The 25,720-nt window shown below is 52.7% G+C and overlaps 1 long non-coding RNA gene across 1 annotated transcript; it reads left to right on the forward strand.

Annotated features, from left to right (window-relative positions):
- The first annotated feature begins 10,475 nt into the window (after window positions 1-10,475).
- On the forward strand, window positions 10,476-13,514 carry LOC308187008. Its single transcript, XR_013944409.1, has 2 exons — window positions 10,476-13,257; window positions 13,293-13,514. It is a non-coding gene; the product is annotated as an uncharacterized lncRNA (long non-coding RNA).
- Window positions 13,515-25,720: the final 12,206 nt, after the last annotated feature.

Raw genomic sequence — 25,720 nt, forward strand, 5'->3', positions numbered from 1 at the left:
TGCAGTGAGTCCAGAGAGTGCACTGGCACCACTGGGGACGCACTGCAGTGAGTCCAGAGAGTTCACTGGCACCACTGGGGATGCACTTCAGTGAGTGCAGAGACTGCACTGGCACCACTGGGGATGCAGTGCAGTAAGTCCAGTGAGTGTACTGGCACCACTGGGGATGCACTGCAGTGAGTCCAGAGAGTGCATTGGCACCACTTGGGATGCACTGCAGTGAGTCCAGAGAGTGCACTTGCACCACTGGGGATGCAGTGCAGTGAGTCCAGAGAGTGCACTGGCACCACTGGGGATGCAGTGCAGTGAGTCCAGAGAGTGCACTGGCACCAATGGGGATGCACAGCAGTGAGTCCACAGAGTGCACTGGCACCACTGGGGATGCAGTACAGTGAGTCCAGAGAGTGCACTGGCACCACTGGGGATGCAGTGCAGTGAGTCCAGAGAGTGCTCTGGCACCACTGGCGATGCAGTGCAGTGAGTGCAGAGACTGCACTAGCACCACTGGGGATGCAGTGCAGTCAGTCCAGTGAGTGTACTGGCACCACTGGGGATGCACTGCAGTGAGTCCAGAGAGTGCACTGGCACCACTGAGAATGAACTTCAGTGAGTCCAGAGAGTGCACTGGCACCACTGGGGATGCACTGCAGTGAGTCCAGAGAGTGCACTGGCACCACTGGGGATGCAGTGCAGTGAGTCCAGAGAGTGCACTGGCACCACTGGGGATGCACTTCAGTGAGTCCAGAGAGTGCACGGGCTCCAGTGGGGATGCACTGCAGTGAGTCCAGTGAGTGCACTGGCACCACTGGGGATGCACTGCAGTGAGTCCAGAGAGTGCACTGGCTCCACTGGGGATGCAGTGCAGTGAGTCCAGAGAGTGCTCTGGCACCACTGGGTATGCAGTGCAGTGAGTCCAGAGTGTGCACTGGCACCACTGGGAATGCAGTGCAGTGAGTCCAGAGATCGCACTGGCACCACGGGGGATGCACTTCAGTGAGTCCAGAGAGTGCACTGGCACCACTGGGGATGCAGTGCAGTGAGTCCAGAGAGTGCACTGGCACCACTGGCGATGCACTGCAGTGAGTCAAGAGAGTGCACTGGCACCACTGGGGATGCACTGCAGTGAGTCCAGAGAGTGCACTGGCACCAGAGGGAATGCACTGCAGTGAGTCCAGTGAGTGCACTGGCACCACTGGGGATGCAGTGCAGTGAGTGCAGGGAGTGCACTGGCACCACTGGGGATGCAGTGCAGTGAGTCCAGAGAGTGCAGTGGCACCACTGGGGATGCAGTGCAGTGAGTCCAGAGAGTGCACAGGCAGCACTGGGGATGCAGTGCAGTGAGTCCAGAGAGTACTCTGGCACCACTGGGGATGCAGTGCAGTGAGTCCAGAGAGTGCACTGGCACCACTGGGGATGCACTGCAGTGAGTCCAGAGAGTGCACTGGCACCACTGGTGATGCACTGCAGTTACTCCAGAGAGTGCACTGGCACCACTGGGGATGCGGTGCAGTGAGTCCAGAGAGTGCACTGGCACCACTGGTGATGCACTGCAGTGAGTCCAGAGAGTGCACTGGCACCACTGAGAATGCCCTTCAGTGAGTCCAGAGAGTGCACTGGCACCACTGGGGATGCACTGCATTGAGTCCACAGAGTGCACTAGCACCACTGGGGATGCAGTGCAGTGAGTCCAGAGAGTGTACTGGCACCACTGGGGATGCACTGCAGTGAGTCCAGAGAGTGCACTGTCACCACTGAGAATGCACTTCAGTGAGTCCAAAGAGTGCACTAGCACCACTGGGGATGCACTGCAGTGAGTCCAGAGAGTGAACTAGCACCACTGGGAATGTAGTGCAGTGAATCCAGTGAGTGCACTGGCACCAGTGGGGATGCACTGCAGTGAGTCCAGAGAGTGCACTGGCACCACTGGGGATGCACTGCAGTGAGTCCAGAGAGCGCACTGGCACCACTGGGGATGCACTGCAGTGAGTCCACAGAGTGCACTGGCACCACTGAGAATGCACTTCAGTGAGTCCAGAGAGTGCACTGGCACCACTGGGGATGCACTGCAGTGAGTCCAGAGAGTGAACTAGCACCACTGGGAATGCAGTGCAGTGAATCCAGTGAGTGCACTGGCACCACTGGGGATGCAGTGCAGTGAGTCAAGAGAGTGCACTGGCACCACTGGGGATGCACTGCAGTGAGCCCAGAGAGTGCACTGGCACCACTGGGGATGCGTTGCCGGGAGTCCAGAGAGTGCACTGGCACCACTGGGGATGCAGTGCAGTGAGTCCAGAGAGTGCACTGGCACCACTGGGGATGCAGTGCAGTGAGTCCAGAGAGTTCTCTGGCACCACTGGGGATGCAGTGCAGTGAGTCCAGAGAGTGCACTGGCACCACTGGGATGCAGTGCAGTGAGTCCAGAGAGTGCACTGGCGCCACTGGTGATGCACTGCAGTTACTCCAGAGAGTGCACTGGCACCACTGGGGATGCGGTGCGGTGAGTCCAGAGAGTGCACTGGCACCACTGGGGATGCAGTGCAGTCAGTCCAGTGAGTGTACTGGCACCACTGGGGATGCACTGCAGTGAGTCCAGAGAGTGCACTGGCACCACTGAGAATGCCCTTCAGTGAGTCCAGAGAGTGCACTGGCACCACTGGGGATGCACTGCAGTGAGTCCACAGAAGGCACTAGCACCACTGGGGATGCAGTGCAGTGACTCTAGAGAGTGCACTGGCACCACTGGGGATGCACTTCAGTGAGTCCAGAGAGTGCACTGGCACCACTGGGGATGCAGTGCAGTGAGTCCAGAGAGTGCATTGGCACCACTGGGGATGCAGTGCAGTGAGTCCAGAGAGTGCACTGGCACCACTGGGGATGCACTGCAGTGAGTCCACAGAGTGCACTGGTACCACTGGGGATGCAGTGCAGTGAGTCCAGAGAGTGCACTGGCACCACTGGGGATGCACTGCAGTGAGTCCAGAGAGTGCACTGGCACCACTGGGGATGCAGTGCAGTGAGTCCAGAGAGTGCGCTGGCACCACTGGGGATGCAGTGCAGTGAGTCCAGAGAGTGCACTGGCACCACTGGGGATGCAGTGCAGTGAGTCCAGAGAGTGCACTGGTGTTGTCGACGGAGGGAAGACACAAACGCTCAATATGAGTGTTAAGTATGCTTCAGCTTTAATGGATAGCTCAATTGTCTTTTATCGTGTACAGGATAATTAGCTCATACATATTGCAAAAGCCAAGCTCCTTATTGGTTAGCGTAATCTCCTGCCCTACCGGTTAGTTCCGCATTCTTTTAGCCGCTAGTTCCCTTTTCTAGTCTAACTATAACTCCAAGGGCAGTATGCCCTCTACTGTCATTGGTTCTAACTGCCTGGGATTTCTCGCAAGAGTTCCCGGACAAGCCTTGCGTACGTGCCTTTGCTCTTGCTCCTCTAGACCAGCTGGGTGCGGCAATCCGCCACCTCCCCACCCTGCAGCTGCACGAGATCAATGTGACCACGCGCAGCGAGCCAGTCCTCAACAATTCCCCCGTTTTTATTTTGTGCTAGAAAAACCTTATTAGTTAGTTGCTCGAGCCTTTTTGTTAGACAACTAAATATTACTCGCGCCGCTACTATGATTAGTGCGATTATTAGCAGTAAGCGTAGCCCTTCTTTTATGAGACCCAATATCCAGCCTCCCATGTTCCCAAACCAACTCGCAAATAGTTCATCAAGCCAATTATTCTGGACCACTATCTTCTTGGTGTGGTCTCTCAGCCATTTCAGCTGCTCGTGGATTGACTCGCCATGGTCCGAGAGATTAAAACAGCACATTCCTTCGAGCTCTTCACACCCGTGGCCCTGTGCCAGCAGTAGAAAATCAATCGCCGCTCTGTTCTGTAATACAGCGTGTCGCAGGCTATCCAGGTCCTGGGCCATTTCTGTGAGTATCTGCGTAGTCACATTTGCTTGTTTTACAGTCCAACAAGCTAGTTTCCCAAGGCTAGCCATAGCATGGGCTACCGCCACTCCAGGCACAAGTGCCGCCGAAAAGAATCTTTCGGCAGGACCCCAGAGTTCGACCTGGTCATCACAGTCACTCCCCAAAGTTTTTAGACTGCGTCTCGTCCGGCGTCTCCATTGTTGAGTAATGTTTCACAACTCTTGAAACCCCGGTAACTCTTTATAACAATCTATATCTGGTGTCTTACGCTTTTCTAAAAAGCACTTAAGTAAATCAACTGCCGCTTGTTTCTCCATTCTTACTTACGGTGCCGTTGCCCCCGTGTAAAGCTTCTGTTCGCGGCGTTCCGGCGGGACCCACTATGGGTTCGTCCCGGGCGCTCTTCCCGAGTCGCCTTCTGCTCGCCCCAATCTTGTGTTCCGCGGAATCCGGGTTACGTAGTCAGAACCGGCTTTCCCTTTTTCTCCGTCACCTAAGACCGGCTTACTCGTTTCGGGTCCTCGTCCAGCAAGGGTCCCTGTTCGGGCGCCATTTGTTGTCGACGGAGGGAAGACACAAACGCTCAATATGAGTGTTAAGTATGCTTCAGCTTTAATGGATAGCTCAATTTTCTTTTATCGTGTACAGGATAATTAGCTCATACATATTGCAAAAGCCAAGCTCCTTATTGGTTAGCGTAATCTCCTGCCCTACCGGTTAGTTCCGCATTCTTTTAGCCGCTAGTTCCCTTTTCTAGTCTAACTATAACTCCAAGGGCAGTATGCCCTCTACTGTCATTGGTTCTAACTGCCTGGGATTTCTCGCAAGAGTTCCCGGACAAGCCTTGCGTACGTGCCTTTGCTCTTGCTCCTCTAGACCAGCTGGGTGCGGCAATCCGCCACCTCCCCACCCTGCAGCTGCACGAGATCAATGTGACCACGCGCAGCGAGCCAGTCCTCAACACACTGGCACCAAGGGGATGCACTGCAGTGAGTCCAGAGAGTGCACTGGCACCACTGGGGATGCGGTACCGGGAGTCCAGAGAGTGCACTGGCACCACTGGGGATGCACTGCAGTGAGTCCAGAGAGTGCAGTGGCACCACTGGGGATGCACTGCAGTGAGTCCAGAGAGTGCACTGGCACCACTGGGGATGCACTGCAGTGAGTCCAGAGAGTGCACTGTCACCACTGGGGATGCAGTGCAGTGAGTCCAGAGAGTGCACTGGCACCACTGGGGATGCACTGCAGTGAGTCCAGAGAGTGCTCTGGCACCACTGGGGATGCAGTGCAGTGAGTCCAGAGAGTGCACTGGCACCACTGGGGATGCAGTGCAGTGAGTCCAGAGAGTGCACTGGCACCACTGGGGATGCAGTGCAGTGAGTCCAGAGAGTGTACTGGCACCATTGGGGATGCACTGCAGTGAGTCCAGAGAGTGCACTGCCACCACTGAGGATGCCCTTCAGTGAGTCCAGAGAGTGCACTGGCACCACTGGGGATGCACTGCAGTGAGTCCACAGAGTGCACTAGCACCACTGGGGATGCAGTGCAGTGAGTCCAGAGAGTGCACTGGCACCACTGGGGATGCACTTCAGTGAGTCCAGAGAGTGCACGCGCTCCACTGGGGATGCAGTACAGTGAGTCCAGAGAGTGCATTGGCACCACTGGGGATGCAGTGCAGTGAGTCCAGAGAGTGCACTGGCAGCACAGAGGATGCAGTGCAGTGAGTCCAGAGAGTGCTCTGGCACCACTGGGGATGCAGTGCAGTGAGTCCAGAGAGTGCACTGGCACCACTGGGGATGCAGTGCAGTGAGTCCAGAGAGTGCACTGGCACCACTGGGGATGCACTGCAGTGAGTCCAGAGAGTGCACTGGCACCACTGGTGATGCACTGCAGTGAGTCCAGAGAGTGCACTGGCACCACTGGGGATGCAGTGCAGTGAGTCCAGAGAGTGCACTGGCACCAGAGGGAATGCACTGCAGTGAGTCCAGTGAGTGCATTGGCACCACTGGGGATGCAGTGCAGTGAGTCCAGAGAGTGCACTGGCAGCACTGGACATGCAGTTCAGTGAGTCCAGAGAGTGCAGTGGCACCACTGGGGATGCAGTGCAGTGAGTCCAGAGAGTGCACTGGCAGCACTGGGGATGCAGTGCAGTGAGTCCAGAGAGTGCACTGGCAATACTGGGGATGCAGTGCAGTGAGTCCAGAGAGTGCACTGGCACCACTGGGGCTGCAGTGCAGTGAGTCCAGAGAGTGCACTGGCACCACTGGGGATGCAGTGCAGTGAGTCCAGAGAGTGCTCTGGCACCACTGGGGATGCACTGAAGTGAGTCCAGAGAGTGCACTGGCACCACTGGGGATGCAGTGCAGTGAGTCCAGAGAGTGCACTGGCAATACTGGGGATGCAGTGCAGTGAGTCCAGAGAGTGCACTGGCAACACTGGGGTTGCAGTGCAGTGAGTCCAGAGAGTGAACTGGCACCACTGGGGATGCAGTGCAGTGAGTCCAGAGTGTGCACTGGCACCACTGGGGATGCAGTGCAGTGAGTCCAGAGATTGCACTGGCACCACTGGGGATGCAGTGCAGTGAGTCCAGAGATTGCACTGGCACCACTGGGGATGCACTGCAGTGAGTCCAGAGAGTGCACTGGCACCACTGGGGATGCAGTGCAGTGAGTCCAGAGAGTGCACTGGCACCACTGGGGATGCAGTGCAGTGAGTCCAGTGAGTGTACTGGCACCACTGGGGATGCAGTGCAGTGAGTCCAGAGAGTGCACTGGCACCACTGAGAATGCACTTCAGTGAGTCCAGAGAGTGCACTGCCACCACTGGGGATGCAGTGCAGTGAGTCCAGAGAGTGCACTGGCACCACTGAGAATGCACTTCAGTGAGTCCAAAGAGTGCACTGGCACCACTGGGGATGCACTGCAGTGAGTCCAGAGAGTGCACTAGCACCACTGGGAATGCAGTACAGTGAGTCCAGAGAGTGCACTGGCACCACTGGGGATGCACTGCAGTCACTCCAGAGAGTGCACTGGCACCACTGATGATGCAGTACAGTGAGTCCAGTGAGCGCACTGGCACCACTGGGGATGTAGTGCAGTGATTCGAGAGAGTGCACTGGCACCACTGGGGATGCACTGCAGTGAGTCCAGAGAGTGCACTGGCACCACTTGGGATGCAGTGCAGTGAGTCCAGAGAGTGCACTGGCACCACTGGGGATGCAGTGCAGTGAGTCCAGAGAGTGCATTGGCACCACTGGGGATGCAGTGCAGTGAGTCCAGAGAGTGCACTGGCACCACTGGGGATGCACTGCTGTGAGTCCAGAGAGTGCACTGGCAGCAGTGGAGATGCACTGCAGTGAGTCCAGAGAGTGCACTGGCACCACTGGGGATGCACTGCAGTGAGTCCAGAGAGTGCAGTGGCACCACTGGGGATGCAGTGCAGTGAGTCCAGAGAGTGCACTGGCACCACTGGGGATGCACTGCTGTGAGTCCAGAGAGTGCACTGGCACCACTGGGGATGCAGTGCAGTGAGTCCAGAGAGTGCACTGGCAGCACTGGGGATGCAGTGCAGTGACTCGAGAGAGTGCACTGGCACCACTGGGGATGCACTGCAGTGAGTCCAGAGAGCGCACTGGCACCACTGGGGATGCACTGCAGTGAGTCCACAGAGTGCACTGGAACCACTGAGAATGCACTTCAGTGAGTCCAGAGAGTGCACTGGCACCACTGGGGATGCACTGCAGTGAGTCCATGTTGAGGACTGGCTCGCTGCGCGTAATCACATTGATATCATGCAGCTGCAAGATAAGGAAATGGCGGATTACCGCACCCAGCTGGTCTAGAAAAACAAGAGCAAAGGCACGTACGCAAGGCTTGTCTGGGAACTCTTGTGAGAAATCCCAGGCAGCTTGTCTGGGAACTCTTGTGAGAAATCCCAGGCAATTAGAAACAATGATAGTAGAGGGCATACTGCCCTGGGAGTTATAGTTAGATTAGAAAGGGGAACTAGCGGATAGAAGAATGCGGAACTAACAGATAGGGCAGTAGATGACGCTTACCAATAAGGAGCTTGGCTTTTGCAATATGTATGAGCTAATTATCCTGTACACGATAAAAGACAATTGAGCTATCCATTAAAGCTGAAGCATACTTAACACTCATATTGAGCGTTTGTGTCTTCCCTCCGTCGACAACAAATGGCGCCCGAACAGGGACCCTTGCTGGACGAGGACCCGAAACGAGTAAGCCGGTATTAGGCGACGGAGTACAAGGGGAAAGCCGGTTCTGACTACGTAACCCGGAATCCGCGGAACATAAGATTGGGGCGAGCAGAAGACGACTCGGGAAGAGCGCCCGGGACGAACCCATAGCGGGTCCCGCCGGAACGCCGCGAACGGAAGCTTTGTACGGGGGCAACGGCACCGTGAGTAAGCATGGAGAAACAAGCGGCAATAGATTTACTTAAGTGCTTTTTAGAAAAGCGTAAGACACGCTTTGCACGGGGGCAACGGCACCGTGAGTAAGCATGGAGAAACAAGCGGCAATTAATTTACTTAAGTGCTTTTTAGAAAAGCGTAAGACGCCAGATATAGATTGTCATAAAGAATTACAGGGGTTAGTGGCCTATGGGGTGGCGAAGGGCTGCTTTATTAACCCTGACACATTGTTTGAGGAGGATGAGTGGCGTAAGTTTGGTGATATATTGTTTGAGGAAATGATTAGTGAGAATAAGACGGCTAAGAAGCTGGCAAAACCGTGGCGGGCTGTTACGAATGCTTTAACAATACATCGGGTAGAACAGAAAGTAGCAGCCGCTGCAACAGAGCGGCTGGGCAAAACGTTGAGGGCGGATGAAGAGGCCAATCCGTACCCCCTCCCTCCGTCGGTCCAACAATTCACCATGAAGGCACCCGGGGGATGGGGAGAGGGGGCACGACCCAGTGCACCTCCTCTACCCCTGGAAACTCCCGAGGGAGAGGCGGCAGGCGAGGGGAGAAATAAGAATCCATTTTTGAAAGATATGCGACTCGAATCAGGGGGGTCGGAGAGAGCAGGACTCTGGGCGAAAATAGCAGGGGAGGCGTTACGTGAAGGTGATGTGGGGGCAGCGACAGAGCTTGTAGGCGCCTTCCCCGTGGTGTACTCTCCACCAGACGCCCAGGGCCAGATAACTGTTACTATGACAAATCTGGACTGGAAAATACTGACCCAATTGCGTGCCACGGTAAATGAGTCAGGAATACGTGGGGAGCCAACGAAACAGATGTTAGACTATCTGTGGTCCACTAACGTGTTGCTCCCCGGCGATATTCGTAATATCATGAAACTAATACTGACGCAGCATCAGATCCTGCTGTTTAATGCCCATTGGCATTCAGCTTGTCAGGAGGCAGTCGCGGTGCAGCGTCAGCCCGGAGATCCATTATACGGGGTCACGCTGGAGGAGCTTTTGGGGGTCGGTGCATACAATCGCTTGGAGGCCCAGGCCCTAATGGGGCCGGATAAGGCAAAAGCGACCATGACGCTAGCTAGGAGAGCACTGGACCAAATTAGGGAGCCTGGAGGAATGCCCTCCTATATGTCCATCAAGCAAGGGCGAGACGAAGCGTTTGGAACATTTATTGATAGGGTTGCCGCAGCTATACAGGTAGCTGGGTTACCCGAATATCTCAAAGGCCCTATTCTTAAACAATGCGCCCTTCAAAATTGTAATCAAACCTCTCGAAATGTTCTAAATACGCTGCCCAGTACCTGGACTATAGAAGAGGCTCTTGATCGATTGTCGCGGATACCGATAGGCTCGCAAGCGCTATTGGTTGACGCTATTCGAAAGGTAGGGGAAAGTATTACTCAGGGACTGCAGGCTAGTCAGTCGCAGGTATTCGCCGCCCTTGCCCCCCTGCAAAGTGGAAAAGGACCTCACTCGTCGAGAAGACCTGCACTACGCTGCTATCGGTGTGGCATCGCGGGTCATATAAAGAGGCAATGTGGGACGGCTAATGTGTGGTGTCCCTCTTGCCGATCTGATACGCATAATGAAACCGCTTGCCGGCGGAAGACCCAGGGAAACGGGAAGACCAGCGGGAACCGCCGCCCCGCGATGACACAAAAAGCGGCTTTCCCCTCAACAGCGGCGGCAGCTGCGGAGACTCCAACCGAGACGAATCCTTTCACCTCCAACCAGCCACCAGAGGGAGCCTGGGGATTGGACTTGGCAACCGCAGTAAATGTGACTTTGATGGACAATAAGCCTGTTGGGGTGAAAACAGGCGTTATGGGACCTGTAAAAATTAATAATGAGCCTGTTGGAGCACTTCTGATTGGAAGGTCATCGGCGACATTAAATGGGGCTTTAGTGTTAACAGGACTTATTGATAAGGACTTTACTGGGGAGATACAAATTATGGTATCAGCCATGTTCCCTCCGCTACATATACCGAAGGGAACTCGATTGGCTCAATTCTGCCTGTCTCTTGCCAAAGCGACTGATCCCTTCCGCACCTGTTTGTTCGGGGTCCCAATAGGGAACAAGGAGGAGCTGAAACAACTGTTAGCACCATATTCCGCAAGTACTGATTTGTTCGATCTTTCGTCCAACCTCTCCGACGCCGTTGTGGCGGCGCTAGTGGCTCTGAACACGAGCTTGCCATGGGATCCCCAGGAACTGGATTTGTTGGGATCAGTGGCGGTAGGGAACACCAGTAATAACTGGACACAGACGTGCTTTATGTGGAATAAAGGAAAACAAAATATGACTCAATGGACTAATGTGACCTCTCACACAAGGGGGTTCGAAGCTAATAGCAGCTATTGCGGGTACAACGACACCACCAACACCACCATGGGGGCATACGGGAACAAGTCAAGCACATGGCCAAGGCAAACTGCTAAGGCCTTACCACCTGGTATATTCCTGATCTGTGGAGATCGAGCCTGGCAGGGAATCCCAGCAAATGCGCACGGGGGGCCATGCTATTTGGGACGCTTGACTTTGTTTGCCCCTGACCTACACAGTCAAGAATTGCGAAACATTACTCAACAATGGAAACGACGGACGAGACGCAGTCTCAAAAACTTTGGGGAGTGACTGCGATAACCAGGTCGAACTCTGGGGTCCTGCTGAAAGGTTCTTTTCAGCGGCACTTGTGCCTGGAGTGGCTGTGGCTCATGCTATGGCTAGTCTAGGGAAACTAGCTTGTTGGGCTGTAAAACAAGCAAATGTGACATTTGAAAAAAAAAAAAAAAAAAAAAAAAAAAAAAAAAAAAAAGGGAGAGAGAGAAACTAGCTTGCACATTTTAGGTCTGTGAAATTTTGTGAGAATTTTTTCCTGCACTGGACAGTTGAGAGAAAAAAAAAAAAAAGGAAAGAAAAAAAAAAAAAAAAAAAAAAAAAAAAAAAAAGCACATAGGGAATTATGTTAATTGTGTTTGTGTCTTTAGGCAAAGCTGTGGAAGTCTTGAAATGTCACAGTAGTAAATAACTTTTATTACTTTTTGGCTAATTCTTTTTCTGTTGGAACACTGAATTCTGTGCATATGTATATATGAACACAAATTGAAGGCCTCTACCTCCTGGAGTATACAACTTGGTTTGTTTACCTCCACATGATTTTTTTTTTTTTTTAAGTTCAGTGTGGAGACTTGAAACTTGAATGTCCCTTCCAACTTTTATATTTAAAACAAGACTAGAAAATTGAAGACTGTTTTTCACCTGTACATAGAAATATTAAAGGGTGGTCTTAAAATTTGAACATTGGTCTGGAGAAAAACCATGGTGTTTGTTATGGACAATTAACTGTTAAAGTTATTGTAAGTTATCTGTATTTAGCAGAGTATTTTCAACGAGTGATCTGAGCTGAAATTGGAGACTATTAGTAAGTTATGTTTGGAAGTTTTAACTTCAATGAAGTAATTATTTGCTGTGAAAGAGACGAACATTGAATGACTGAACAAAGAGGGTGCAATATCTTTGTTTTTTATGAGGCTCCTGAGAATAAAACCAACTGAAGCATTTCAATTCACTTGAATGAGAAACGTGTTTAATTAAAAGAGCCCAAGAAGACACTGGTATGAAAGGTAAAATCTCAGAGGTTGGTCAGTTAATGTGGCACACTTGCTGGTCACTTTGTAAAATGTAGATTTGAAGTACAGTGGTGAAAACATTAAATGTGACTACGCAGATGCTCACAGAAATGGCCCAGGACCTGGACAGCTTGCGACACGCTGTGTTACAGAACAGAGCGGCGATTGATTTTCTACTGCTGGCACAGGGCCACGGGTGTGAAGAGCTCGAAGGAATGTGCTGTTTTAATCTCTCGGACCATGGCGAGTCAATCCACGAGCAACTGAAATGGCTGAGAGACCACACCAAGAAGATAGTGGTCCAAGATAATTGGCTTGATAGACTGTTTGCAAATTGGTTTGGGAACATGGGGGGTTGGATATTGGGTCTGATAAAAGAAGGGCTACGCTTACTGCTAATAATTGTCCTAATTATAGTAGCGGCGCGAGTAGTATTTAGTTGCCTAATAAAAAGGCTCGAGCAGTTAACTAGTAGGGTTTTTCTAGCAACAGTAATAGCATGTGTAAGGTGTAATTGCTCGAAAAAGAAAAAAAAAAAAAAAAAAAAAAAAAAAAAAAAAAAAAAAGGGGTCAATGCCACACGTGCTCCTTATTGCAATGCATCTCTTTGCTGTCATTATACAAACTATAATAGCATCCTTCCTTGCGCCAGGAGCCGCTCTGCTCGGCTGTGGGATCGACTGTGGAACGGACGCCCCTAGGTGCACCCCGAGCATTTTTTCCTCGGAGGGGTCTCCACTCTCAGCCGCTCACCACGGGAGCAGACAAGGACCTCCTGAAGCTGCACACAAATTATTTTCAGTGATATTGTCTTGTGGTATGAATGAGAAGTGCAAGAGGCCTCTCTGCGTGATTGTGTGATTGTGTGATTGTGCTGTGCGAGTAAGAAGCAGTATCGCTGCGAAGCAACATTCCTAGCGCTTAGTGGCTTGTTGACTGATGTAGATTCTAGTAGGCACACTACTTTACAATCGTAGTTCTGCATGAGATTTTTGACCCTGTTGCTTATTGTACCTTGCTTATTGCAGTGTGTGCGGTGATTGATAGAAAAATCTATAGAAAGCTTTTGGTTCAAAATAAAAACGGGGGAATTGTTGAGGACTGGCTCGCTGCGCGTAATCACATTGATATCATGCAGCTGCAAGATAAGGAAATGGCGGATTACCGCACCCAGCTGGTCTAGAAAAACAAGAGCAAAGGCACGTACGCAAGGCTTGTCTGGGAACTCTTGTGAGAAATCCCAGGCAGCTTGTCTGGGAACTCTTGTGAGAAATCCCAGGCAATTAGAAACAATGATAGTAGAGGGCATACTGCCCTGGGAGTTATAGTTAGATTAGAAAGGGGAACTAGCGGATAGAAGAATGCGGAACTAACAGATAGGGCAGTAGATGACGCTTACCAATAAGGAGCTTGGCTTTTGCAATATGTATGAGCTAATTATCCTGTACACGATAAAAGACAATTGAGCTATCCATTAAAGCTGAAGCATACTTAACACTCATATTGAGCGTTTGTGTCTTCCCTCCGTCGACAACAAGTCCAGAGAGTGCACTAGCACCACTGGGGAATGCAGTGCAGTGAGTCCAGTGAGTACACTGGCACCAATGGGGATGCAGTGCAGTGAGTCAAGAGAGTGCACTGGCACCACTGGGGATGCACTGCAGTGAGCCCAGAGAGTGCACTGGCACCACTGGGGATGCGGTGCCGGGAGTCCAGAGAGTGCACTGGCACCACTGGGGATGCAGTGCAGTGAGTCCAGAGAGTGCACTGGCACCACTGGGGATGCAGTGCAGTGAGTCCAGAGAGTGCACTAGCACCACTGGGGATGCACTGCAGTGAGTCCAGAGAGTGCTCTGGCACCACTGGGGATGCAGTGCAGTGAGTCCAGAGAGTGCACTGGCACCACCGGGGATGTGTTGCCGGGAGTCCAGAGAGTGCACTGGCACCACTGGGGATGCAGTGCAGTGAGTCCACAGACTGCACTGGAACCACTGAGAATGCACTTCAGTGAGTCCAGAGAGTGCACTGGCACCACTGGGGATGCACTGCAGTGAGTCCACAGAGTGCACTAGCACCACTGGGGAATGCAGTGCAGTGAGTCCAGTGAGTACACTGGCACCAATGGGGATGCAGTGCAGTGAGTCAAGAGAGTGCACTGGCACCACTGGGGATGCACTGCAGTGAGCCCAGAGAGTGCACTGGCACCACTGGGGATGCGGTGCCGGGAGTCCAGAGAGTGCACTGGCACCACTGGGGATGCAGTGCAGTGAGTCCAGAGAGTGCACTGGCACCACTGGGGATGCAGTGCAGTGAGTCCAGAGAGTGCACTAGCACCACTGGGGATGCACTGCAGTGAGTCCAGAGAGTGCTCTGGCACCACTGGGGATGCAGTGCAGTGAGTCCAGAGAGTGCACTGGCACCACCGGGGATGTGTTGCCAGGAGTCCAGAGAGTGCACTGGCACCACTGGGGATGCAGTGCAGTGAGTCCAGAGAGTGCACTGGCACCACTGGGGATGCAGTGCAGTGAGTCAAGAGAGTGCACTGGCACCACTGGGGATGCACAGCAGTGAGCCCAGAGAGTGCACTGGCACCACTGGGGATGCGGTGCCGGGAGTCCAGAGAGTGCACTGGCACCACTGGGGATGCGGTGCAGTGAGTCCAGAGAGTGCACTGGCACCACTGAGAATGCACTTCAGTGAGTCCAGAGAGTGCACTGGTACCACTGGGGATGCAGTGCAGTGAGTCCAGAGAGTGCACTAGCACCACTGGGGATGCAGTGCAGTGAATCCAGTGAGTGCACTGGCACCACTGGGGATGCAGTGCAGTGAGTCAAGAGAGTGCACTGGCACCACTGGGGATGCACAGCAGTGAGCCCAGAGAGTGCACTGGCACCACTGGGGATGCGGTGCCGGGAGTCCAGAGAGTGCACTGGCACCACTGGGGATGCAGTGCAGTGAGTCCAGAGAGTGCACTGGCACCACTGGGGATGCACTGCAGTGAGTCCAGAGAGTGCACTGGCACCACTGGGGATGCACTGCAGTGAGTCCAGAGAGTGCTCTGGCACCACTGGGGATGCAGTGCAGTGAGTCAAGAGAGTGCACTGGCACCACTGGGGATGCAGTGCAGTGAGTCCAGAGAGTGCACTGGCACCACTGGTGATGCACTGCAGTTACTCCAGAGAGTGCACTGGCACCACTGGGGATGCGGTGCGGTGAGACCAGAGAGTGCACTGGCACCACTGGGGATGCAGTGCAGTCAGTCCAGTGAGTGTACTGGCACCACTGGGGATGCACTGCAGTGAGTCCAGAGAGTGCACTGGCACCACTGGGGATGCAGTGCAGTGAGTCCAGAGAGTGCACTGGCACCACTGGGGATGCACTGCAGTGAGTCCAGAGAGTGCACTAGCACCACTGGGGATGCACTGCAGTGAGTCCACAGAGTGCACTAGCACCACTGGGGATGCAGTGCAGTGAGTCCAGAGAGTGCACTGGCACCACTGGGGATGCACTTCAGTGAGTCCAGAGAGTGCACTGGCACCACTGGGGATGCAGTTCAGTGAGTCCAGAGAGTGCACTGGCACCACTGGGGATGCAGTGCAGTGAGTCCAGAGAGTGCACTGGCAACACTGGGGTTGCAGTGCAGTGAGTCCAGAGAGTGCACTGGCACCACTGGGGATGCAGTGCAGTGAGTCCAGAGTGTGCACTGGCACCACTGGGGATGCAGTGCAGTGAGTCCAGAGATTGCACTGGCACCACTGGGGATGCAGTGCAGTGAGTCCAGAGAGTGCACAGGCAGCACTGGGGATGCAGTGCAGTGAGTCCAGAGAGTGCACTGGCACTACTGGGGATGCAGTGCAGTGAGTCCAGAGAGTGCACTGGCACCACTGGGGATGCAGTGCAGTGAGTCCAGTGAGTGTACTGGCACCACTGGGGATGCACTGCAGTGAGTCCAGAGAGTGCACTGGCACCACTGAGAATGCACTTCAGTGAGTCCAGAGAGTGCACTGGCACCACTGGGGATGCAGTGCAGTGAGTCCAGAGAGTGCACTGGCACCACTGAGAATGCACTTCAGTGAGTCCAAAGAGTGCACTGGCACCACTGGGGATGCACTGCAGTGAGTCCAGAGAGTGCACTAGCACCACTGGGAATGCAGTACAGTGAGTCCAGTGAGTGCACTGGCACCACTGGGGATGCAGTGCAGTGAGTCCAGAGAGTGCAGTGGCACCACTGGGGATGCAGTGCAGTGAGTCCAGAGAGTGCACTGGTACAACTTGGGATGCAGTGCAGTGAGTCCAGTGAGTGCACTGGCACCACTGGGGATGCACTGCAGTGAGTCCAGAGAGTGCACTGGCACCACTGGGGATGCACTGCTGTGAGTCCAGAGAGTGCACTGGCAGCAGTGGAGATGCACTGCAGTGAGTCCAGAGAGTGCACTGGCACCACTGGGGATGCACTGCAGTGAGTCCAGAGAGTGCAGTGGCACCACTGGGGATGCAGTGCAGTGAGTCCAGAGAGTGCACTGGCACCACTGGGGATGCACTGCAGTGAGTCCAGAGAGTGCACTGGCACCACTGGGGATGCAGTGCAGTGAGTCCAGAGAGTGCACTGGCAGCACTGGGGATGCAGTGCAGTGAGTCCAGAGAGTGCACAGGCACCACTGGGGATGCACTGCAGTGAGTCCAGAGAGCGCACTGGCACCACTGGGGATGCAGTGCAGTGAGTCCACAGAGTGCACTGGAACCACTGAGAATGCACTTCAGTGAGTCCAGAGAGTGCACTGGCACCACTGGGGATGCACTGCAGTGAGTCCAGAGAGTGCACTAGCACCACTGGGGAATGCAGTGCAGTGAGTCCAGTGAGTACACTGGCACCACTGGGGATGCAGTGCAGTGAGTCAAGAGAGTGCACTGGCACCACTGGGGATGCACTGCAGTGAGCCCAGAGAGTGCACTGGCACCACTTGGGATGCGGTGCCGGGAGTCCAGAGAGTGCTTTGGCACCACTGGGGATGCACTGCAGTGAGTCCAGAGAGTGCACTGGCACCACTCAGGGTGCAGTGCGGTGAGTCCAGAGAATGCACTGGCACCAATGGGGATGCAGTGCAGTGAGTCCAGAGAGCGCACTGGCTCCACTGGGATGCAGTGCAGTCATTCCTGTGAGTGTACTGGCACCACTGGGGATGCAGTGCAGTGAGTCCAGAGAGTGCACTGGCACCACTGAGAATGCACTTCAGTGAGTCCAGAGAGTGCACTGGCACCACTGGGGATGCAGTGCAGTGAGTCCAGAGAGTGCACTGGCACCTACGGGGATGCACTGCAGTGAGTCCAGAGAGTGCACTGGCACCACTGTGGATGCACTGCAGTGAGTCCAGAGAGTGCACTGGCACCACTGGGGATGCACTGCAGTGAGTCCAGAGAGTGCACTGGCACCACTGGGGATGCACTGCAGTGAGTCCAGAGAGTGCACTGGCACCACTGGGGATGCACTTCAGTGACTCCAGAGAGTGCACTGGTACCACTGGGCATGCAGTGCAGTGACTCCAGAGAGTGCACTGGCACCACTGGGGATGCACTTCAGTGACTCCAGAGAGTGCACTGGCACCACTGGGGATGCAGTGCAGTGAGTCCACAGATTGCACTGGCACCACTGGGGCTGCAGTGCAGTGAGTCCAGAGAGTGCACTGGCACCAGTGGGGATGCAGTGCAGTGAGTCCAGAGAGTGCACTGGCACCACTGGGGATGCAGTACAGTGAGTCCAGAGAGTGCACTGGCACCACTTGGGATGCACTGCAGTGAGTCCAGAGAGTGCACTGGCACCACTGGGGATGCACTACAGTGAGTCCAGAGATTGCACTGGCACCACTGGGGATGCAGTGCAGTGAGTCCAGAGAGTGCACTGGCACCACTGGGCATGCAGTGCAGTGAGTCCAGAGAGTGCACTGGCACCACTGGGGATGCACTTCAGTGACTCCAGAGAGTGCACTGGCACCACTGGGGATGCAGTGCAGTGAGTCCAGAGAGTGCACTGGCACCACTGGGGATGCTGTGCAGTGAGTCCAGAGATTGCACTGGCACCACCGGGGCTGCAGTGCAGTGAGTCCAGAGAGTGCACTGGCACCACTGGGGATGCAGTTTAGTGAGTCCAGAGAGTGCACTGGCACCACTGGTGATGCAGTACAGTGAGTCCAGAGAGTGCACTGGCACCACTGGGGATGCACTGCAGTGAGTCCAGAGAGTGCACTGGCACCACTGGGGATGCACTACAGTGAGTCCAGAGATTGCACTGGCACCACTGGGGATGCAGTGCACTGAGTCCAGAGAGTGCACTGGCACCACTGGGGATGCAGTGCAGTGAGTCCAGAGAGTGCACTGGCAGCACAGAGGATGCAGTGCAGTGAGTCCAGAGAGTGCACTGACACCACTGGGGATGCAGTGCAGTGAGTCCAGAGAGTGCACTGGCACCACTGGGGATGCAGTGCAGTGAGTCCAGAGAGTGCTCTGGCACCACCGGGGCTGCAGTGTAGTGAGTCCAGAGAGTGCACTGGCACCACTGGGGATGCAGTGCAGTGAGTCCAGAGAGTGCACTGGCACCACTGGTGATGCAGTACAGTGAGTCCAGAGAGTGCACTGGCACCACTGGGGATTCACTGCAGTGAGTCCAGAGAGTGCACTGGCACCACTGGGGATGCACTACAGTGAGTCCAGAGATTGCACTGGCACCACTGGGGATGCAGTGCACTGAGTCCAGAGAGTGCACTGGCACCACTGGGGATGCACTGCAGTGAGTCCACAGAGTGCACTGGCAGCACAGAGGATGCAGTGCAGTGAGTCCAGAGAGTGCACTGACACCACTGGGGATGCACTGCAGTGAGTCCAGAGAGTACACTGGCACCACTGGGGATGCAGTGCAGTGAGTCCAGAGAGTTCACTGGCACCACTGGGGATGCAGTCCAGTGAGTCCAGTGAGTGCACTGGCACCACTGGGGATGCAGTGCAGTGACTGCAGAGAGTACACTGGCACCACCGGGGATTCACTGCAGTGAGTCCAGAGAGTGCACTGGCACCACCTGTGATGCAGTGCAGTGAGTCCAGTGAGTGCACTGGCACCACTGGGGATGCAGTGCTGTGACTCCAGAGAGCACACTGGCACCACTGGGGATGCAGTGCAGTCAGTCCAGTGAGTGCACTGGTACCACTGGGGATGCAGTACAGTGAGTCCAGAGAGTGCACTGACACCACTGGGGATGCACTGCAGTGAGTCCAGACAGTGCGCTGGCACCACTGGAGATGCAGTGCTGTGACTCCAGAGAGCGCACTGGCACCACTGGGAATGCAGTGCAGTGAGTGCAGAGAGTGCACTGGCACCACTGGGGATGCACTTCAGTGAGTTCAGAGAGTGCACTGGCACCACTGGGGATGGGTTTCAAGCCAACTGCATTAACCGCTCATGCTTCTTTCTTATGAGACGTTAGTAAACCAATTACATAGCCTTGTCAAGACTAAATCACAGGTAAAAATCCTGTACATCTCATGTGGCCAACCACTCCCAACTAGGATTCCAAGAACCAGGAGTTTCGGTGAAAATAGGGCTAGTGCTATTAGAGGGGTGATTATTAGGGTAAGCCCTAAGCTGTCTTTAATGGAGAAGTATGGGTGGAATGGGATTTTGTCGCAGTCTGATACGATTCCTAGTGGGTTATTTGAGCCTGATTCGTGTAGGAAGGTTAGGTGGACTAGGGTGATTCCTGCAATTAGGAAGGGCAGTAGGAAGTGGATGGCGAAGAATCGGGTTAAGGTTGGATTGTCTACTGAGAATCCTCCTCAGGCTCATTCTACTAGAGTTTGCCCAATGTACGGGATGGCTGAGAATAGGTTGGTGATTACGGTGGCCCCTCAGAATGACATTTGTCCTCATGGTAGGACATACCCTACGAAGGCAGTTGCTATTAGGGTGAGTAGGAGGATTACTCCTGTGTTTCAGGTTTCTTTGTATAGGTAGGAGCCGTAGTAGAGGCCTCGTCCGATGTGTAAGTAGATGCAGATAAAGAAGAGCGAAGCACCGTTGGCGTGGAGGTTGCGGATGAGCCATCCGTACTGGACGTCTCGGCATGTGTGAGCTACTGAGGAGAAGGCGAGTGAAGTGTCTGCGGTGTAGTGTATGGCTAGTAGCAGGCCTGTTAGGATTTGTGTGGCTAAGCAGATGGCTAGAAGGGAGCCGAAGTTTCATCAGGCAGAGATGTTGGAGGGGGCGGGTAGGTCGATTAGGGAGTTGTTGATTATTTTTAGTAGGGGATGGGATTTGCGGATGTTAGGGGCCATTAGTGAGTCTGTGTGTTATTAGGATTATTACCAGGATGGAGAGGGCGAAGGATCCTAGGTAGGCCTTAATTAGCCCTGTGTGTATTGAGGTTGCGGCTTTGCTTGCGGCTACTTGTAGTTCAGCAAGGCCCTCTGGCCCTATTTTTTTGAGTCAGGAGAGGTCGATCAAGTGTAGGGCAATGTTTTGTCCCTTTTCTAGTAGGTTTTTGGAGAAGAATCGGTGTACTAGGGGGTTGAAGTACCCTAATGCAGAGGAGAAGTTTATGAGGGGGTTTGGTTTGGGGTGAGTGAGGGTGTGTGTTATGTTCGATAGTTCTAGGGCTAGGATGATTCCTAGGATTGTTATGAGGATGGCAGCAGTTTTGGTGATAAGGGGTATGGTTATTGGGGGGGTTTTGGTTGGTGTGATGAAAGAGGTAATGATTATTCCTGCTGTAACGCTGCCTAGGGCGAGTCGGGTTAGGGGGGCGGTGATTAGTGGGTTGTTTTCGTTTATTGATACTATTGGGGGGATTCGGGTTTGTCCAGCTTGGACTAGGATGGTTATGCGGATGCTGTAGGTTGCGGTGAATGCTGTGGCTATAAGGGTTAGGAGTAGGGCTCAAGTATTTAGGTATGATGTGTTTAAGCTTTCGATGATGAGGTCTTTTGAGTAGAATCCGGCTAGGAATGGGGTTCCTATCAGCGCCAGGTTTCCGATGGTTAGGCAGGAAGTAGTGACTGGGAGTATTTTCTGTAGGCCTCCTATCTTTCGGATATCTTGTTCTCCGTTTAGGTTGTGGATGATAGACCCTGAGCATAGGAATAGTATGGCTTTAAAGAAGGCATGGGTTGAGATGTGTAGGAAGGCTAGTTGTGGGAGGTTTAGTCCGATAGTGACTATTATTAGTCCTAGTTGGCTGGATGTTGAGAAAGCAATGATTTTTTTGATGTCATTTTGGGTTAGGGCGCATGTGGCAGCGAATAGGGTTGATAGAGCACCTAGGCATAGGCAGGCAGTTAGGGCTGTCTGGTTGGTGGCTAGCAGGGGGTGCATGCGGATGAGCAGGAAGATTCCGGCTACTACTATGGTACTGGAGTGCAGTAGGGCTGATACTGGGGTGGGGCCTTCTATTGCTGCGGGCAGTCATGGGTGGAGTCCAAATTGGGCGGATTTTCCTGCGGCTGCGAGGATTAATCCTATGAGGGGGAGGATTGGGGTTTGGTGGGGGTGTACGGCTTGTTGGATCTCTCAGGTGTTGAATGTTGAAGCTAGTCATGCTATGCTCAGGATCAGTCCGACGTCTCCGATTCGGTTGTAGATTACGGCTCGTAGGGCGGCGGTGTTGGCATCTGCTCGGCCTTGTCATCAGCCGATGAGAAGGAAGGACATGATTCGTACTCCTTCCCAGCCTACGAATAGGAGGAATATGTTGTTTGCGGTTGTTAGGAGGAGTATGGCGACTAGGAATGTCAGTAGGTAGGTGAAAAATTTTGTTACGTATGGCTCTGAGGCCATGTATCATATGGCGAATTGTAGGATTGATCATGTTACAAATAGGGCGATTGGAAGAAATGTTATTGAGTATTGGTCTATTTTTAGGCTCAGGGGGATTTTAAAGTTTATAATGAATTTTCACTCCCAGTGGCAGGTGACAGATTCTACTCCCGAGTAGATGAATGCGGTTGTAGGGGCTAGGCTAATTAGGAATGCGGTTTTAACAGCGCGGGTGGTGGCTTGTGGGGTGTTTTTAAAGTTTTTAAATAGAAATGGCAGGATGATTGGGGTTAGGAGGATTGTCAGCGTGAGTAGTGTGAGGGAGTTGATTAGTAGTGTGGGGTTCACTATTTTTACTTGGATTTGCACCAAGATGGGTGGTTCCTAAGACCAGTGGATTGCTGTTATCCTTTAAAAGTAAGGGGGCTGAGGTTTTAGGCTCAGATGTAAGAGTTAGCAGCTCTTGTTGGTTAAACCCTCCCCTCGGCAGGTAAGAAGGTTTGAACTTCTATTCTTAGAATCACAGTCTAATGTTTGGTTTAAACTATACTTGCATGAGGGGATTCCGGAGATCAGTTCGGGTTTGAGGATTAGGAGGAATATTGGGATAATGTGGAGTGTTATGAGCAGGTGTTCTCGCGTGGTTGAGTTTTGCATAGATGTGATGTGGGAGGGGATTGAGCCTCGTTGGGTCATTAGTAGTATGAATAAGGTGTAGGAGGCGGTTAGTAGGGTTGCGATTCCTGTTAGGATGATCGTGAAGGCAGATCAGTTGAATAAGGTGATTATAATGGTTAGCTCTGCTATGAGGTTTGTTGTTGGGGGTAAGGCTATGTTTGTTAGATTGGCCAGCAATCATCAGGTAGCTATGAGTGGTAGGAGAGGTTGTAGGCCTCGTGTGAGTAGTAGAATTCGGCTGTGCGTACGTTCATAGTTTGTGTTGGCTAGGCAGAATAGTATGGAGGAAGTTAGTCCATGGGAAATTATTAGGATCATTGCCCCTGAGAATGATCAGTGGGTTTGGATTATTCCTGCGGCGATAACTAGGCCTATGTGGCTAACGGATGAATAAGCGATTAGTGATTTTAGGTCTGTCTGTCGTAGGCAGATTGAGCTAGTCATTAGGGCGCCTCATAGGGCCAGGGTTAGGAAGGGGTAGTGCAGGAGGTTGGACAGTGGGCCCATAAATAGAGTGACTCGTATAATTCCGTATCCTCCTAGCTTTAGTAGTAGGGCGGCGAGGAGTATTGAGCCTGCGATGGGTGCTTCTACGTGGGCTTTTGGCAGTCAGAGGTGTAGGCCGTATAGTGGGGCTTTTACTATGAATGCTATGAGCAGTGCTAGACCTGATAGTATTCCTGTCCATGAGGTGGATAGGGTTGGGTGGGTTAGTTGTAGGGTTGGCAGGTGCAGGGTGCCAATTTTCACGTATAGGTGTATGATTGTGATTAGCAGGGGTAGAGAGCTTACTGGCGTGTAGAATAGCAGGTAGATGCCAGCGCTTAGGCGTTCTGGTTGGTTCCCCCATCGGGTGATTAAGATTAGGGTGGGAATGAGGGTTGCTTCAAATGAGATGTAAAATAGTGCTAGTTCTGTGGTGGAAAAGGCTAGTAGGATGAATGGCTGGACTGCGACTAAGGTTGAGATAAAGATTCGTTTGCGTTGTAGGGGTTCTTGTTGCAGGTGGTTTTGGCTTGCTATGATTATGAGTGGGAGTAGTCAGCAGGATAGTACTAGGAGGGGGGATGAGATTTGGTCAATTCCTGTTCAGTTGGATAAAAATTTGTAGGGGTAGTAGGTTGGGATTAATCACTGTAGGCTTAGGGCAGCGATTAGGAGGCTGTATAAGGTGGTGTTAGTCCATAGAAATTTTGGTGGAGACAGCAGGGCTGTTGGAAGAAGTATGATTGTGGGTAGGATGATTTTTAGCATTGCAGGAGGTTTAGGTTGTGTAGATGGTCGGAGCCATGTGTGCGGGTGGAGGCTACTAGGATGGCCAGGCCTGTGCCCGCCTCACACGCTGAGAAGGTTAGCATGAGAATTGGTACCATGGTGAATGAGGAGACTTGGTTTTCGATGGATCATATTGATAGGCCTACGAATATCGATAATATTATGCTTTCAAGGCATAGTAGGGCGGATACTAGGTGGGTTCGGTGGAAGGCTAGCCCTAGTCCGCTGAAAATGAAGGCTGAGTAGAAGCTTAAATGTAGGGGCGACATAAGAAAGTTACAGGGTTGGCTGTAATCTGCTGGGTCGAAACCAGCTATCTTTTTGGTTAGACTAACTTTCTGTTATTCTGCTCATTCTAGGCCCCCTTGAATTCACTCGTAGGCCAGTCCGAGTGTTAGGAGAAGGAGGATCACTACAGTTCAGGTGAGGGTCATTAGGGGGGATTGGAGTTGGACGGCTCATGGCAGGGGGAGTAGGAGGGCGATTTCTAGGTCGAATAGGACGAACAGGATGGCTACTGAGGAAGAATCGGACTGAGAATGGTAATCGAGCAGATCCAAGTGGGTCGAATCCACATTCGTACGGTGAGAGTTTCTCTGAGTCGGGGTTTATTTGGGCGAGTCAGAAGTTTAATGCGGTTAGGGCGGCGCTTAGGATTGATGATAGGGCGAATATGAACATGAGTGCGTTCATTGCTCTCCTCTGGGTTTATACCAGATTCTAGAGATTGGAAGTCAATTGTAATTAATATACTAGAAGAGCAAGATCCTCATCAGTAGATGGTTATGTAGAGGAATAGTCAGATGATGTCTACGAAGTGTCAGTATCAGGCTGCTGCCTCGAATCCGAAGTGGTGGTCTGATGTAAAGTGGAACTTGATCAGTCGGAAGAGGCAGACGGTCAGGAAGGAGGATCCGATGATTACGTGGAGTCCGTGGAATCCAGTGGCAACGAAGAAGGTAGATCCGTAGACGCTATCGGCGATTGAGAATGGGGCTTCGTGGTATTCTATTGCTTGTAGGGCTGTGAAGTAGAATCCCATGAGGATCGTTAGGGTTAGGGCGTGGATGGCGTGTTTTCGGTTTCCTTCTGTGATGCTGTGATGGGCTCACGTTACGGTAACGCCTGAGGCTAGTAGGATGGCTGTGTTTAGTAGGGGGACTTCTATCGGGTTGAGTGGTTTAATTCCTGTTGGGGGTCATTGGCCTCCTAGTTCTGGGGTTGGGGCCAGGCTCGAGTGGAAGAACGCTCAGAAGAACCCTAAGAAGAAGAATGCTTCGGATGTGATGAAAAGGATTATGCCGTATCGTAGGCCTTTTTGGACTGTGGGAGTGTGATGGCCTTGGAAGGTGCTTTCTCGTACAATGTCTCGTCATCATTGGAGTATTACTAGGAGTATTGAGATGAGGCCTAGGGTTAGTAGTATGGATGAGTTGTAGTGGAATCACATGATTAATCCTGAGGTTGTGAGTAGGGCGGCAGCTGCCCCGAAGATTGGTCAAGGGCTTGGGTCAACTATGTGGTATGAGTGTGCTTGGTGTGCCATTAGATGTTTTCTTGTAAGTATAGGCTTAGAAGGAGCACGAAGACGTAGGCCTGGATTATGGCTACTGCTACTTCTAGGATGGTTAGGAGTAGTAGGATGATTATTGTTAGGATGGATACTGCAGGAAGGGTGGGTATTAATGCAATGGAGGCTGTAGAGATGAGTTGGATGAGTAAGTGTCCTGCTGTAAGGTTGGCTGTAAGGCGGACTCCGAGGGCTAGGGGGCGGATTAGTAGGCTGGTTGTTTCGATCAGGATTAGTGCGGGGATTAGGGGTGTAGGGGTACCTTCGGGTAATAGGTGGGCTAAAGAGGCTGATGGTTGGTTTCGTAGGCCTGTTAGTAGTGTGGCGAGCCATAGTGGGAAGGCTAGGGCTATGTTCATAGATAGTTGGGTGGTTGGGGTGAATGTAT

The sequence above is a fragment of the Anser brachyrhynchus genome (genome assembly GCF_964034855.1).
Source record: "Anser brachyrhynchus genome assembly, contig: SCAFFOLD_69, whole genome shotgun sequence".
NCBI lineage: Eukaryota > Metazoa > Chordata > Aves > Anseriformes > Anatidae > Anser > Anser brachyrhynchus.